Source organism: Opisthorchis viverrini (assembly GCF_000715545.1).
Source record: "Opisthorchis viverrini unplaced genomic scaffold opera_v5_554, whole genome shotgun sequence".
Classification (NCBI taxonomy): Eukaryota; Metazoa; Platyhelminthes; class Trematoda; order Opisthorchiida; family Opisthorchiidae; genus Opisthorchis; species Opisthorchis viverrini.
In genome coordinates, this window is record NW_008752212.1 from 159421 (window position 1) to 175891 (window position 16471).

The 16471-nt window shown below is 39.6% G+C and overlaps 1 protein-coding gene across 1 annotated transcript in view; it reads left to right on the forward strand.

Moving 5' to 3' along the window:
• Nucleotides 1-16471, forward strand: part of T265_15498 (hypothetical protein) — a gene marked incomplete at both ends in the record, with an annotated part of 48939 nt that overhangs the window by 21053 nt on the left and 11415 nt on the right. The window lies entirely within an intron of this gene.

Consider the following 16471-nt stretch of genomic DNA (forward strand, 5'->3'; position numbering starts at 1 on the left):
AGAATAACACGAGTTCTGTTTGCTCTCCAAGTTATGAATATACAAGTATTTTGCTTAGATGTCGCCCCAATGCCGACGGGCCTACATAAATAAATGAGCTGGTGATACCCCTGATGTGTTTTTTCACGAATGATTGTTGAGCGTATATCACTATCAGCTCTATATCTAAGGCGAATTTGCCATTTTGGTGGCAACTACGGGCTAACTGGATGTGCATAAAATTTACTCTGGTTACCATATAACAAAATTGCACTTGTCTATTCAGATAAACAATTTGCGTTGTGCTTATGCTTTGTGGCTGAGATATTGTGTTATTCATACAGCGTGTATTCTAACAATGATTCTCAGTTCACATTAGTGTTTTGTCCATGCAAAGAACAGCTTCCACCAAATTTTGGAGAAACCACTTATAAACTAGCTTTGTTCGGCAAGAGAGTATTTGAGGCAGAAACACTGCCAACGTCAATATATTTATGCTAGTCCCACTGTGACAGCTTCCTCAGCAATCTGTCACATACTGACGAAAATTTGATGGCATAAATTGCTCTAATCCAAACGAGCCTTGTAGATGATTTGACTGTGGAGTTCATAGTGATCATTAGGAGATGTGGAATAATATCGTTATGCAAGAGAATAAACCGGTGGAAACTACAGTTATACAAAGTATAGCCGACGAACGTAATCATGCAAGCAAAACACAAATGAGACGCGCACACAGAATGGAGAACCATGTGCTCATCTACGTGCACACGAATACTAGAAATTGTGTAATCTCAATCATCCTGTCTTGCACAAAACATAATTAAATGAACACTTTGTGATGCACTGCGTCAGATGGCCGTCTCAATACGTTCCTGCAAAACACTCGTATTTCTTCAAATTTAACTGCCAAGGCATCTCTTGCATCGATCATCTGAAGGGGTTGTCTTTCGGTAGGTTAAAATTCAGTGTATAAAAAAATGTGAATGTTGCTAGTAGCCAGTAAAACACGTGTGGTGTCAAATTGTTAAGCAGATAAGAACTGAAGCCACCAATAATTGTTCAGGACCGATAATCATTTTCCCGCGTAATTCCAAACGCATCAAACTAACTTTCTCAAAGCCTGGAGATAACTATGAGCCGAATTTTGTTCAAGGTTACACTTATCTTTTTTGACCAGTGTTGATGCTATCCTGTGCCAAACATTCACGTCAGATTACATCGAGTGAAGATAGCACCGTAGATGTATTTCGCCTTTGTAGTGCAAGGCAATTTCCGGAATTAAAACCGAAAAAGACCACGTAATGTAGACCTGGGATATCTGCAGATTAAAACGAAATTGATAAGGAAAGCAAACGAAACATGTTATATTTATCAACGAACGGTGTTTTTCGTTTGAGTGTTTTTAACGTGCGGCATTACTATTGCCAATCGTTCTCCAGAGATTAGTCAACTTACTTGAAAGTCGATGCATTTCTTGCCTGAATCACTATTCGATTATCCCAGCTTTTCCCAAGCGCATTATGATTTAAGAAGCACATTTATTGCATCCTTTGTTCCGGAAAACCATTTGCTGTACACTTTAAACTTATGCAGTCGCATTTGTTCTAGGCATCTTTTGTGTTTTGGGAAAAAACTAGAAATTGAACTCACTTTCCCCAAACTCTTTTTCAACTTTGCTCATTTTACACGATGAGGCAACAGAAGAACCAAGGAGGTGCAAAAGAGTAGTTTCATTGCCAATATAATGTGTATGTCGCTTAGTCTTCCTGCGTTTCGAATCTCGACTACAGACATGTATGACAATTGGGCTAAATGACACAACACTGAGATGAGTTAAACGACATTTTTTGAGATACACTACACCAATTATCCATGTTAATTATGTGTTATATGGAGCATCTGTATAAACTTGAAGATCATCAAATTTCTGCAAAATTTCCAAATTCATTAAATATAACTGTGCAACAATTGTTTTTGTTTAGGCGTTCTTGGACCGTTTGTCTTGATGGAAATATACAGTTATATTTTTCACATAATTTCGGCGGATTTGTGGCGCAATATTTCGTTAAAAGTGCTAAAATGTTGTCGACCTGTTCGGTGATGAACCACTAATAACATGTTGCGCGTGATTACGACATTGCTCTTCACCGTTTGCATCGCGAGAAATAAAGAATAACACGAGTTCTGTTTGCTCTCCAAGTTATGAATATACAAGTATTTTGCTTAGATGTCGCCCCAATGCCGACGGGCCTACATAAATAAATGAGCTGGTGATACCCCTGATGTGTTTTTTCACGAATGATTGTTGAGCGTATATCACTATCAGCTCTATATCTAAGGCGAATTTGCCATTTTGGTGGCAACTACGGGCTAACTGGATGTGCATAAAATTTACTCTGGTTACCATATAACAAAATTGCACTTGTCTATTCAGATAAACAATTTGCGTTGTGCTTATGCTTTGTGGCTGAGATATTGTGTTATTCATACAGCGTGTATTCTAACAATGATTCTCCATACAACAACGGATCACAAACTATGCTACAACGCTATTCGCTCAAGCAAAACGACCTATCAATTACGGAACTAAAGAGTTAAGGGGAAAGCAAAACATTCCAAACACTGCTGACGAAGAAAAATCCTAGAAAAAATCCACAGCTCGGCGGTGTTCGCGGCCTATGTTCGTTGGCTCGAAACAAAGTTTGCTCCTATTGGAAAGCCATAAAAAGGCCAATTCAAATAAAGTTCCGAACGGCATATTAAAATTCTGTGTTCCACAAAAAACATGTATGGCCTTCACGGGCGCGCATTTCACCATATATATTTTTGTACACTATGAATGTTTATAACTATCTCCTTCACACAGTCGGCGGAGGAGCTTATTCCTACCTTCTTTATAACAGTCTCTTACTTGAAGATTTGTGAGTGAAGATAAAATTTTCATCAAAGCAGTTAGATCACTAAAATCGGAGCAAGCTATAAATGTGGTTTGCTGAATTTTGCATGACCTACACTAAAGTAGTTATAAATTGAATAATCTCAGATGAAAGTCCGTTGACTTGTTGATATACTCAAGTTGGTTGGTATTAAATAATATGTTTATTTCATATCAAATAATAAGCTGAAGCATCATCCCAGGGAGTGCATGTAACCACCGTGCGTGTGTTTGTTCGTGATCCTTCCTATACAAAATACACTTTCAATCCATCTTTCTGCAATCCGTCAAGGTGAGCAACCATCCACTTCTTTAGCAGTCACTTCAACTAATGAAATGAACAACATATTACGAACGTGCTGTCAGAGGAGCCTGCATAGAACGTCTATCACTTAACACGTCATATTGATTGTAGTAGATTTTCCGATAGATGTCTGTGGACATTGTGACACGGTGTTGAAAACATGTACATGATTCATCAGGTGAAATGAAAAAAAACGTACGGTCCACGCCTGCTTTGATGAATGTAAAGCCATGGCGAATGCATGAAAACATAGATAAAGCTGTCCCTCGGCAGGAAATGTTGATAATGTTTTCAGCAGAAAATACTCCTCAGTTTCTCTTTCATGCATGGTTCCTTGTCTGGGACTATTTTCGCCAACCCACTGCCATAGAATCAAATGCGCGCACACATTAACAGATTTCCGCATGCTGCAGGTAGGAATGAATCCGGACCTTGGAATGGGGCAAACTCAGAGTTGTCCAATAAACATCTACTTAGTGCATTTTTAAATCGTACTGTCGAAACCCATCTGGTTCTAAATTACAGACACTAATCCGCTAAGCTATTCCGTTAGTGTAGGATTCCAATGAACCCTGAGATGTTGAAAATCTGAAGAGAGCTCTGAACCAACCTATCAGTAAAGCTTAGCAAAGATACTTGGATTATTTGAGTTGCGATTTGGTCCAGTGAAGAGGAGGTTCAATCTAGCGTATATATGACAAGGAGATTTGTTTACACACCAAGAGGATTGGTCAACTCTCCTGCTTTTAAGTGGTTTAAAATCACGAGAAAAATTGATGCTCACGTTTTCCTCTGCACATTAGCCCTGAAATGTTTTCAGCAGAAATGAGGTTACATTGGATATAATACAACTCCAAAAGCTCATAATATGATGAACGCTGTAGGTGTGAATTTGAAGGCATAATTCACTATACAAATATAGCATTCTGATTTATTCAGCAGCATGAGTGCAGGCAATTTCGCATTTCACAGGAAACTTACGCCCTGGTTTTCACCACACAGAATTTCAGTAATGCGAAAAAAGCAAACCACATAAACATTTGGTTTGAATGTAACCGTTAAAATTGCTCGACCTCTGAAAATGCACAGTGCACGTGGACAGTGTGTTCAAAATAGGCAAATCGTAGATTCTGTGGCATGTATGATTGGTCAGATTGAAGACACCCATGAGTGAAGTCACCCCGCAATCATTTCCCGTCATCCATGTGACAAACGTATAAGCTTAGGTCAAAGTGTTTGCGGAGAATATAGGGGGCAACCGCGTTATTTTTATCCCCTTAATGTATTTCAAACACACGTTTTTTTAAAAATTTCCATCAGCATTTTGAACAAAAACAAGGACGTTTTGTGCTAACGACTTCCTTCTCAAATTTCTCAAGTGCATTTTTACCCACATTTTACCACCGTCTTGAACCTATCGTTTTCTTAGTCTTATTCCAATTTTGAACTTCACAGTCAGCGTTCCCTATATATTTCTGGTGGGCAAAGTAAAGAACTATACTCAATTTCTCGTATATTCGCAAGGGCTGATTGCGCTACGGTGAATTGGTTTTAATGTTTTACAGCAATAATCTAATAGTGAGTTCTTGTCGCAAGCTCAGTTGTATTCTGAACACTATTTGCGCGCAGATAAGGGATAATCAGTAATAAAGCCAGGGACTTGTCAGGGGCTTTCTCATTGTTATTAGGAACCAAAAAGTATGGCGACATTTATAGCAAAGTGACAGATGCGCATTGACCAGACGCGTTGAATATTTTTTTCGCATTATCCTATAAGATTATGCACATAGATGCCACTATGTAATACGCCGATGGAGAATTCTGAAGCAAGTTAGTTCGATTGGAATTAGGCCTGCAAGTAAACGATCAGTTCATTATTGTGCCAATTATAGTAATTTTTCAATCGACGCTATTTTGTAGATAAGTTTCATCCATCGACGGATGAAGACCTTCGGTTCCTACGGATTGTTGAGGGTCAAGAATACCAATCTCAATGAGAAAAACCGGAGAAAACCGTGTTTAACTCATCATCGACCGACAGAACGTTACCCCTTTCCCATTTTACAGCCCAAATACTGCCACTGTAATTTCGTGAACTTTGAGTGAGTTTGAAGCAAGTGAGACATCACACTCATGTTGACAGGATTTCCATCAAGCAGAATCTACAGAACAGTGGAGAAAAAATTTAGGGAAAATATGATTTTAAACCGAAGTGAGTGGCAGTTTGCTAGAAATTTATCAGTTGCGGTGTTTTTTTGACCACGCAATTAGTTCTTTCATCATGATTGATTGGGTACGCAGACTGCATCAACAGTCCAATCCAGATGAATGGTTTCAAACGGAATATTTTTGAGGTGATATTTGGCATCCGCGATAAAATACAGGTGAAGGTGTTCTCAATTTTAAATAATATTGGTACCTCAGAACGCTGGCTAAATAGACAACCTGTTCGGCGTTGAATTTACTCATTTTGATACTGAATCCGCACAGCTGTTTTCAGTAAAATCGATAAGCACATAGACGTTGCCATTCACGCAGTCTCACAAGCTGAAATATGCAACGATCATCAACATCCCCGACCTATTTTATCGATCCGCTTAGTCGATTCCGCAATGGTGTTTACGGTGTGTTTCATACAAAGCAGCTATACAAGGTTCGGAAAATCTTTTTTGTGCTGGGTTCACACTATTATTTTTCCATGGAAAGAACAGCTTCCACCAAATTTTGGAGAAACCACTTATAAACTGGCTTTGTTGGGCAAGCCAGTTTTCGAGGTAGAAACACTCTCATGGTCAATATATTTATGCTAGTCCCACTGTGACAGCTTCCTCAGCAGTCAGTCACATGTTGCGACAATTTGATGGCATGAATTGCTCTAATCAAAACGAGCCCTGTAGACCATTTGACTGCGGAGATCTAAATGATCATTAGGTGATGTAGAGTCAGATCGTTATGCAAGAGAATAAGCCGGTGGAAACTACAGTTGTACAAATCATAGCTGGCCAACGTAATCATGCAAACAAAACACAAACGAGACGCGCACATGAACCGAAGAACCGTGTGCTCACCTACGTGCACACGAATACTAGAAATTGTGTAATCTCAATCATCCTGTCTTGCACAAAACATAATTAAATGAACACTTTGTGATGCACTGCGTCAGATGGCCGTCTCAATACGTTCCTGCAAAACACTCGAAGCTGGCAGTGCATTTCCTGTATCGATCATCTGAAAGGGCTGTCTTTTGTTAGGTTAAAACTCAGTGTATAAAAAATGAAAATGATGCTAGTAGTCAGTAAAATACGTATGGTGATAAACTTTTAGGCAGATGAGAACTGAAGCCGCGAATGATTTTTCGGACTGATAACCAGTTTTCCAGGTAATTCCAAACGCATCAAACTAAATTTCCAAAGTCCGCAGATAACTATGAGCTGACTGGTGTCCAAATTAACACTTGCGTTGTGTGAACGATTTTGATGCTATCTTGTGCCAAACGTTGCAGTCAGAATACAACGAGTGAGAAGACCAATGCAACTACGGTTCCTAATAACATAATAACATTCAGTGTATTCCATCAACAACATGTATCGGCTTCACGGGCCCGCGTCTCTCCATACACATTTTTTAGGCTTTACAAATTTATAAGTATCTCTTTCACACAGTCGGCTGAGGTGCTTATTCCTACCTTCTTTAAGACAATTGTTTACTTGATTTGTGAGAAAAGAGAAGATTTTCGTCAAAAAAATAAATCATTAGAATCAGTATACTGGTTATGAATTGAATAAACTCAGATGAAAGTCCTTAGGCGTTTGACTTGTTGATATTCTCAAGTTGGTTGGTAATAAATAGTATGTTAACAACATATTACGAACGTGCTGTCAGAGGAGCCTGCATAGAACGTCTATCACTTAACACGTCATATTGATTGTAGTAGATTTTCCGATAGATGTCTGTGGACATTGTGACACGGTGTTGAAAACATGTACATGATTCATCAGGTGAAATGAAAAAAAACGTACGGTCCACGCCTGCTTTGATGAATGTAAAGCCATGGAGAATGCATGAAAACATAGATAAAGCTGTCCCTCGGCAGGAAATGTTGATAATGTTTTCAGCAGAAAATACTCCTCAGTTTCTCTTTCATGCATGGTTCCTTGTCTGGGACTATTTTCGCCAACCCATTGCCACAAAAACAAATGCACGCACACATTAACAGATTTCCGCATGCTGCAGTAGGGAATGAATCAGAACCTTGGAAGGGGACAAACTCAGAGTTGTTCAATAAACATCTACTTATTGCATTTTCCAATCGTGCTGTCGAACCCCATCTGGTTCTGTATTACAGACACTAATTCGCTAAGCTTTTCCGTTAGTGTAGGATTCCAATGAACACTGAGATGTTGAAAATCTGAAGAGAGATTGAAATCATCCTCTCAGTGAACCTCAGCAGGGACGCGTGGATTATTTGAGTTGTGTATTGGTCCAATAACGAGGGGTTTCACTCTACCGTATATGCGACAAAGAGATTTGTTTTACGCATCAGCAGTTTTGGTCAAATCTTCTGCTTTTAATTGGTATAAAATCACGAAGAAAATGATGCTCACGTTTTTCTTCGCACGTTCGCCCTGAAATGTTTTCAGCAGAAATGAGGTTACATTGGATATAATACAACTCCAAAAGCTCATAATATGATGAACGCTGTAGGTGTGAATTTGAAGGCATAATTCACTATACAAATATAGCATTCTGATTTATTCAGCAGCATGAGTGCAGGCAATTTCGCATTTCACAGGAAACTTACGCCCTGGTTTTCACCACACAGAATTTCAGTAATGCGAAAAAAGCAAACCACATAAACATTTGGTTTGAATGTAACCGTTAAAATTGCTCGACCTCTGAAAATGCACAGTGCACGTGGACAGTGTGTTCAAAATAGGCAAATCGTAGATTCTGTGGCATGTATGATTGGTCAGATTGAAGACACCCATGAGTGAAGTCACTCCCGCAAACATTTCCCGTCGTCTATGTAACATAGGCAGGGCTTATGTCAAACTGTTTGCGGAGAATGTGGGGGGTAATCACTTCATTTCATGCCAATAAAATATTTCAAGGACACGTTTCAGTTAATAATTGCGTCAGCATTTCGAATGAAAGGAAGGACGTTTTATGCTAACCTCTTTCTCTTCGAATTTCTAAGGTACATTTTAACCCATATTTTTCCAGCGGGTTAAACCTACCATTTTCAGGCTAATTCGGATGTTGAACTCCACATGTAACGTTCCCTATATCTTTATGGTGGGCAGAGTAAAGAAATATACTCACTGTCTTCTATATTTGCGTGCGCTGATTTTGTTAAGTTAAAATTTTTTACGGTTTACAGTATTAATGCAATACTCATTTCCGATCTTATGCTCAACTGTATTTTGAATACTATTTGCGCGCAGTATAAAGCTAGTGGCCTGTCAGTTACTTTCTCATTGTTATTCAGAACCGAACAGTATGGCTATAATTGTAACAAATAACACGATGCCCATTGACAAATGGTGACTAACATTGACTGACTCTTGAGATAGCTACAGTAAATTGCATCTAACCCGATAATGGTCTGTATGTGCAGCGTATTTTTCTGAAAAAAACTAAAATGCTTTTGTATCGTCATTGCTATTAGTCTTCCTGCCAAACGTACTACGTGCTTGGCGCACTTTCCATAATGGATTTGATTTGTTATGACCAGTGCTCCAATTGAACTGTGCTGGCGATTTCTCAGTGTTGGCTGTAAATAGTTTTTTTCACGCCAATAGAAAGGTGTTCTACTTTTATCTGATAGGGCGTTCCATAAATGTGGCGCTTTAAGAAATATATCCTTTTCTATGCTTTATGTTGCCTACAGCTGCCGTATAGCCTACTTGAGGTAAGNACACACCAAGAGGATTAGTCAAATCTTCTGCTTTCAGTAGTTTAAATTCACGAGAACTTTTGATGCTCACGTTTTTCTTCGCAGGTTTTCTCTGAAATATTTTCAGGAGAAAAGGAGTTACATTGGATATTATACATCTGCTCTCATTAATGGATGAACCTATTGGTGTTATTTTGAAGAAATAATTTGCTATAGAAATATAGCATTCTGATTCATTCAGCGGTATGAGTGCAAGCGTATTTCACATTTCAAAGGAGTCTTACGCTCTGGTTTTCCCCACACAGAATTTCAGTATTGCGAAAAAAGCAAACCACATAAACATTTGGTTTAAATGTAACTGTTAATATTGCTCGGCCTATTAAAAATGCACAGAGCATTTGGAAAGTGTATTCGAAATAAAGAGCACCTAGATGTTGTGGCATGTTTGATTGTCAGATTGAAGAAACCCGTAAGTGAAAGTATACGGCAAACATTTCCAGTCAGCCATACGACATACGTATAAGCTTAGGTCAAACGGTTTGCGGAGAATATAGTGGGCTGTCAAGTATTTTTATGCCATTAAAGTATTTCAAACACACGTTTTTAAAAACATTTCATCAGCATTTTGAATGAAAACAAGGATGTTTTTGAATTTCTCAAGTGCATTTTAACCCACATTTAACCACCGTGTTATGCCTATCATTTTTAGGCTAATTCGGATGTCGAGCTTCACAGGCAGAGTTCCCCATATCTTTATGGCGGGCAAGGTGAAGAAATACACTCACTTTCTTCTAGGCTTGCATGCGCTGATTTTGTTAAGGTGAAATGATTTTAACGGTTTACAGTATAAACGTAATACTTGATTCTGATTCTATGCTCAATTGTATTTCGAATATTATTTTCGCGCAGATAAAGGATGATCATTAATAAAGCTAGTAGCTTGTCAATTACTTTCTCATTGTTATTCGGAACCAAACAGTATGGCAATGTTTGTAGCAAAGAGACAGATGCGCATTGACTAAACGTGACTTATTCTGAAACTGCCACTGACTCTTGAGATAGCTACAGTAAATTGCATCTAACCCGGTAATGGTCTGTATGTGCTTATGCTGATATCCATGGGCAATGGTCAGGTTTTTCTGATAACGGCATAAATGTGAAAGTAACCGAATGGAATTAAGAGGAAAATATTATGAACATGCTGAGGGAATTTCTCACCTGGAATGGTACAAAATGGATGAAGGAGCAAAAACATACAGAATACCGCGAATATCATTGTGGTGATGCGTGCGGAGAAAACCATGGTCAGTCTTCAACGCAAAATGTCGTCTTTATGCTCACGTACATTGTCGCCAATCACTAAATATATATGTTTTGCTGACTCGCCACTCAAAATGCACCCCCCTCAAAACCGTCTTGACTCGCATTGTGGCAGCAACATCACTTACCATGTTCTTCAATTTTATTGGGTATTCCAAATGGTTACATGTGAAATCAGGTAGCCTACTTACCTCGAGCTTTTGGAGCCGGTCCAACCAGGCAGTACAATATGATTTAGCGAATGTGATGATTCTGGCTGCCTCAAATATATTCAAAAGAATATTGCCTCACCGAAACCGGTGCACTTTGGCTGTATCTAAATTATATGGTAAAATTTGATATAAATTATTATTTCATGGTAGACTTTTTCATGGTTTGGAATATTTGCTCTCCTAGGGCATTTGGCGGACCTGCTGATGTCGGCTCATCCTGGCGAGCTTTACGTATGCTTTCATCTATCTATGACGTATGGATTAAGTGAATACTATTACTTACATTGCGAACATTAAGAACCGTCAATGCCAACAACATGATTGTAACCGCAACTGGAACCTGGCGCATACATTCATGCTATCGTGACCGCAATTAAATGGCACATTTGCGTAAGTGAGTGAGTGAATAGGCTGGTGAGCGACCCTCGAGACTCGCTAAGATCCAATGAATAAACTTAATTACTCCCAGGTTTTCAGAGATGGTTGCAGAAACTTACGATGTGATCCAATTCACTTTTAGAAAGCTCAAAAGTGCACATGTTGTTTTCTGCAAGCTGGGCGCCATCTTAGGGGTGGCTAAAGCCCAGAAATTACTCAAAAGACACAAGCACGATCTGCAATGCAAGAACCAACCCGAAATAATGATCCGCGTGGCATTAGCCAGCTAACAAGGCACAACACCAACACACTGCGGCTTGACGTTAGGTTTACGTCAGCTTGTACCCAGGTAAGCTGGTATGATGCCTCAGAACGCTCTCAGTAAACGAGCGCAACATTGTGATGCGCAAATAATATACGGTCAAGTAACTCTCATTCTTCTAGTAACAACTTTCAGTCAGTTGAGCAAACTGAGGAAGCCTTTTGATAAAATGTACAAGGGAATGATTTTCTCGACAAATACTGACTTTGTCAGCGAATGTATGTCACACTTGCTAATTCCTAAGTAATCGGATGCGCTTCGTATTGGAGTGGAGAAGTGCACTCAAACCTTCTCTGAAACATTAACAATGATCTTCAATTTCCAGAGAGCATCAGATTTAGTAGCCTAATTAATGCGGACCGAAAAGGATTTTGAAAAGCTGAAATTGGGATGGGATGTGAAATAGAACTAGTTCGTTACCAGAGTTATCAGGGACTGACGGTGGGATAAGCCACTTATTAAATTACGAATTCCAAGAGAAACCGTTTTGCGGAATAGAAATGTTCACCAAATACACAGTTTTTTATTATTGATGTTTGAGATCAACAAAATATTGTGCGAGAGGGTTAAATGTGTTTTTCGTGCAAGAATATGACCACATTTTGGCATAACGCTTCAACATTTGTTTAAAGACCTTCCTGGGCTTTCGTACGCTGGGGTTAATTTTTGGGTGGCGACACGGATACGTGCTTGCAAATGCTTGACTCCGTAGAGGCCCAAAATATTATAGGAGAAGTTAAAGAGGTAAAAATAAATAAATAACCTGACTGAAACAGTCAATATAAAATGCGATGTCATATATCGTCCGAATCACGGAGAAGAAACTTAAAACATTCCCGCCTATACAAATTGTGGATTTAATGAGGAAGAATCAAGATCGTTTGGTAGTTATCCGAAACCATCACAGGAAGTGTAAAAACCCAAAGTTCAAAAGTGTGAAAAGTAACCTTTCAAGAGTTGGTGAGCCAAATAAACTTCAGTGAGAATTTCGTTCCCAATAATGCCTGGCAGAATCCAGGAAAGTATTCAAGTTAGCAGAACATAAATGATTTCATAAGCGTTTTTGTTCGGGGTTCCCAGATTCAACATGTTCGACAAGCAAACGTCGTATTCATGATGAAAAGTAGCTTGTTCGAAGGGGAATTAGTTAGGCCAACAAAATCTGGATACCTGTAAGGATGTCCCCAACTAAATTGTTCTTTTGTAGCCGAAGGCTAGCAGGTAAGCGTTACAATGGTGTACAAATTAACTTTTTCGTGGGTCTTTCCGAGAAGCAAAATCCCCGTGTTACCACTGGACGTCCTGCTATTACCCTGGTAGGAAATTTTAGCTAATTCACTAGTAAATCTTCCACTAAAATGTTGTGCAGTGACGCTTTCTTCGTCCACCAAATATAGTAGGCAGTACGTGATGCATGGCTTTGAATTTATTCAATAGGTAAAACTAGCTATTTATTTTTGCCCCCTGTTAAACTATGCACAACTCTGTGAAACTTTTGACATCAGTGTTGACACCCAGCGTTTCACAACCGCTCGTGACAACGCATGACAAGACATCTTCTAATTTCGCACTCAACATGTCAATTTCACTTCCGGTGCGAAATTCCAAAGGGTCTTGAGCACAGTTGAAACGTGTTTATTTTTGAGTTCCCATAACTACCACCCATCTGACTTGAATTTCGTTAGCATGCGTGCATATCACGTATTTTTTATCCACGTTCTCGATTCTACATCTGAGCAGGTGGCCAAGTTCTCTTTACTTTCAATACCAGTTGATGAATTGGTGAAATAAGCCACATGAGAATGACAGACATATGATAGCATCCTGGTTTCATTTATATCGCTCATTTCCCATTGATGAGTTACAACAGCTCCTGGTTGTCTGTAGTGCATTTTCGCCAGCCAACAGCGCGTCTACCCTGTCAACTAGACACCAAACCCCAAGATCTTTACTGGTTTTGCCTCGCAGAAGTTTATGTGTCCTCAGGCATAGCTGTTCTCTTCCAAACTGAGGATATTATTCACTGGAAGGCAACTCGAGAGCAGCTCTGTGCACTTGATGATGAACGCAAGTTTGGTGGTTTGAGTAGAATGATTAATTGGATGAAAGATGGAGTCGTCCTGTCCGCTTGTTATGGTTGTCCCAAATGAGCAATTTAGCCTGTTTATATTAAGTCAACTTTGCGAGCCATACGTATAATTCATCAAAACCAGTCCGGTTTCCGGAAATAATACAAAAGATTCCGCTCCGCTGATTCAATCAATAATACATGGAAGGATCGCAAACCGTGAGAACTCCATGAATTATTTGTACGAATTCAGAAGTTTGTGTGCTTGAGGACCTCAATTCAACGGTTGGCCATGACTCAATGGAAGAGTTGGTGATGTTGTTTGATTTCAACTTAAAAGAATGTGGAGTTTCGCCTCGCACGTTGGATCAATCATAAATGACAACATAGTTTGAAAATGATTATTTTTCGTTCTTTTTAGTTGATTCACTGCTTTACAGTTCCATAGCTACGCATTTGCAGTTGGATCGATTTGAATTGCGAGTCCATGCGGCTATCTGCACCATTGTTTGTTTGATGGTCACTTGCCGTATACCGAGTTGTTTCGCCTGATAGAAAGAACCGTTATGTCAATAAATCTTCAGCTGGGTTATATTGCAGACGACAGATTATTGGTGAATTCGACTTGCCTCCCGAATTCCCACCAGTCATTTAATGGAGAGCAGAGAGTGGTAAGGACATGTATTTGCTTCTTAGCTAAACATGCGAATTACCCAAAGCTGAACAGATCCAAGAGTGATATAATCTCGGTGGCAGATCACTAAGTGACGTTGGATGCCCACCATTGACAATGGCCATGTAAAATCATGGTCAACATTGTTTTCAAAATTTAGTGGAGTCATGCTGCAATTGCAGACAGAGTATTTCATGTTTCATGAATGATACGGTGAAGCTTGCAAGCGGTTTTCGGTTTTCCTTTGGAGTTCAAATGCCAAGAATTAGCACTTCTGAGCGCAAATTTTACGAATTGTTTGTCACTGGAAATCCAGGTACTGTTTTCTCATGGTGATATGCATTTTGTGCATACACGAAAATTCCTGTATTACAACATACAGAAACTGAGAAACTATTTGGTGCAATCAAACCAGTACCACTTTGAACAAACATGTATCCACGGAATGCTATTTCGTCCCACTTGACGATGCACAAGTAGAGCGACAATCAGTGAAACCTGATTTCACTACCGGTAGTTCCTGTGGAATCGTGATGGACCTCTACATCCCACGTTGGTATGTTACACAAAACCTGATTCTGTGGAATCTGGTGTAACATACAGGCCAAAGGCCCAATGTGCGTCAAAATTCTGTATTGTTTTTGCGCATTATTTCTGTGACATGTTATGTTTAGTGGAGGGATTGCATGTCGCGGTGTCACTTGAGAGAGTAGTGTCGTGATTTCATGCAGGCTATTAGACGAGAATATAGCAGTCCAGTGAACGGAAAAACGAACGATAAATTAGGCGAGCTTGTTCATAACAAAATCAGACAGAAATGTTCTGAAATTGAGTGCAGTCCGCTCTGTGGATAGGCGACCAACACCGAGAAGTAAAGCGGCACAAGAGTGGTACACCACGGCCTGACAAGCGCTACAGAATTAAATTACGGTGCACAACCAGACTATCGTCCCCTTCTACTTAACTGCGCGTCGGATGTCAATGCGTCCAACAGTCGATAAGGACAGTATGGTTACATCAGCGAAATAAACCCTGTTCGAACATTGTGTTGCAAACTAAATGCATATCGTCCTGTATTCGTGTACCTGCTAGAGACTGAATAGGTAAAATGGTCCCTAAGTGTGTTTGGACAAGATGGTCAACCACAACAAACCACACCTAATTGCATCCCGCTAGGTAGGCTGCAGGTTTATCTGTGTTGACCTCCTTCAAGTGAGATGATAAAATGAGTTGAGCCGTACATCCAACATACTCTGGTTCTACTACATCAGCTGGCTTATGGTCGGCCAACTGACAGCGCATCCACAAAAAATACTAGCAGACGGATCTAAGGTCTTCTTGTTTGCTTGTAATTAAGTTGCTAATCATAGCCGTGCCCCAAATGTCCATTAGTCAACCTGAACAACCGTCCAATAAACAGGAATAATGCGTTAGCAGTCTGTAGGGGTCCGTCTGACGATCTGGCAAATATCACACGCGCTTTTTCCCTCACCAATCTAATGCAGCTAATGCACATAGGAAAATTAGTACCAAAAGAGATAAAAATTCAAATGAGGACAAACATTTCAAACATAAAAACACTCCAATCGAAATTGTCTTAAATTGAATTGTACCTAAGATTTTCTTCAATCACTATTGCAAGCGTATATAAAAATCCTGTGCAAGACCAGGACGATCGGAAAACTGCATAAAATTTAACCAGTTCACCACAACTTTCTAGTCTATTAAAAAGCAGGAACACGTACGTCAATCTCTGCGAGGGAGAGTCGGTTCCACTGTTCAGGAAAAGTGATACGAACACATAACGTTTTGGAACTGAGAGCACACTTTTGAAGAGCCTCTTTCCACAGCAACCGAGGATTCGTTTGTTCATCGGGTAACAGTTGTTACAAAGTGTTCATGCAAGTATTTGAATTAACAATATTCTTTGAAAAGAATGGACTCTAGAACCCCATTGACCTCAGCAGTGTCACAATCGCCATAAGGATTGGCATGTTAGGAAATTATTTGTAGATACCTAATAGATATCGTAACCACCAATTGTCTTGAAGATAGGTTGGTGAACATGCGTTTTGTTAGTTTTTTTCAATTGTATCTGCTAGGTGCTTTAAGACTAAGCTGGCTTTCGTCATCTCTCCTGCACAAGTTCGCACTGATGAGTTGCTTGTTAGTTGATCAGGTGACTGTTTACCCGTTCGCCGAGCATAGCAAGTGATTTGTAAGCGTCTCGCCACCATTCTAGTGGACATCTCTAGGGCGGTGTTGGCTGAAATGGACCAGCTTTCGTGCTCTGGATTACATAGTTTTAACAAAGTCGCTTTTGCGCTGTAATCTTATCGTACATTTACAATCACCGATTACGATCATAAAATGCGTTGACT